Below are 1,840 nucleotides of genomic sequence, written 5' to 3' on the forward strand. Positions count from 1 at the left end.
CGTGGTAGAGTCAGCCTGGGTGGTTGCCGTTGCCTCTGGGGATGTACACAGGACGTTGGGGCGACTGCAGCTGGTGAAAGACAGACGAACAACTCTGTGGTTGGGCCACATACTGCATGACGACGGTCTGTGGCGACGGAGGCTGGAGTTGAGGCGCCACCTGTTGAGCAAGGTAGGCTTGATGCCTACCTTGGTACCATGTGGTGCCGCTCCAGTGGGTAGGCAGGTGGCAGCATTTCCTAGGGTACTGTGGGCTGCCGCGTCGCAGTCTGTTGTTGGGACTCCTTCATGCTTGTGGCAATGAGCTGGTAGTTTGAGATGAGGGTAAAGCATTGCACCAAGAATTCGTCAAACATGTCCTCCATAAGGACAGACACTTAGTAGATGAGGTATGCCGAAGCCCTCCAATATCCGTCATAGATGTCCAGGGTGTGTTTCTTCAGTCTCAGCATTGTGACCAACTGCTCCATATGTTGAATGAGCTGAAAATGAATTGTAAAATTGATGGTACATGTGAACATGAAATAATATTAACAATAATGAATAACAAATGAACAATAATTAGCTAATTAATTTAACAAATTGTAATCAAGTTTACTTACTTGGTTCTTGGTAGCAGATGAATACTCTGTCACGTGATTTCCGCCCTTGCTGGATCAAACCTCAGGGGCTACTTCGTCTTTACCATTCAACAATTGTACTCTCCCACTTGCTTGGAAAACCCTACTGCATGACGGAAGTTGTTGTAGACCCACTGTTCCTGGTCCGTCATAGTCTTGGCTTCACTCCTCTTATGTCCTCTGTTTCAAGATCTTCAATGTGAGGTCCTCCCCATTCTTCATTCAGATTCTTAGCGCTGCAGACGTGATGCCAAGCTCTGCTACCTTGTCATCATAAGCATTGTTCTTCAGGGCCATATCTTTGTAGCCCTCCGATAGAGAGTTATACAGCCATTCACAATGCTTATATCAATCTGCCACTTCCTGCTATTGGTCGGAAATTAGTATCACTGTGCATGACTTTGCCTTCCGAGCTGACAGTCCCGATATTGCTAGTGTCTGTGATGCCTGTCACGCAGCATTAGTTCCAATTGCACTGACAAAATTACAGTTTCCTCTTGCTGCAGTTAGCTCCCTTCACAAGGAAGGAACATGTTAATCAGTTCACGATCATCACCGGACAAACTGTCGGCAGGTAGTGGTGGTGTCAGTGCAAGAGCAGCTGGCTTCTTAGAATTGGCAGAGTGTTTGGATCCTTTGGAAGGCATTGTAGAAGTCATGTGATCTGGAGGAGCAGCAAAGACAGAGTGATGCAGGAGGATCCAGCATGAACCTTATATAACCCCACTCAGTCTGTCGTCTCTCTGAACTGTCTTTGCCAGCATTCATACTATCTACACCACCTCCGCACTGTCTCCGCTACCATCTGTACTGACTATGCTGCCTCTGTACTGTCTATGCACGTTTTATTGTACTCTTGTACTATCTACTCTGCCTTCATACTGTCTACAAACGAATTTCCGCACTCTCTCCATACTTCCTACATGTTCTTCTTCATCGGCAGCGAGAAAGAATATGGCCACTGTGGATAGAGTATGGATCTTGATGCAGGCAGTAAGGAAAGGGTATGCAAAGTGGCGTATACAACGTGTTTACAACACGGGTTTTGATCATCCACATAGATTGCCCAATCCATTGGAGGAGTAATCACTTTTAAAATTCGACTACGGATGATGACGGATAACGGAAGATGGGGTCAGATTAGGGCAGACATACAAAAGAATAGTATGGACACTGTAAAATATGGATCCCTCGTGAATCTCAGCGTATGCTCTATTTAG

This window comes from Palaemon carinicauda, chromosome 8, assembly GCF_036898095.1.
Source record: "Palaemon carinicauda isolate YSFRI2023 chromosome 8, ASM3689809v2, whole genome shotgun sequence".
Taxonomy (NCBI): Eukaryota; Metazoa; Arthropoda; class Malacostraca; order Decapoda; family Palaemonidae; genus Palaemon; species Palaemon carinicauda.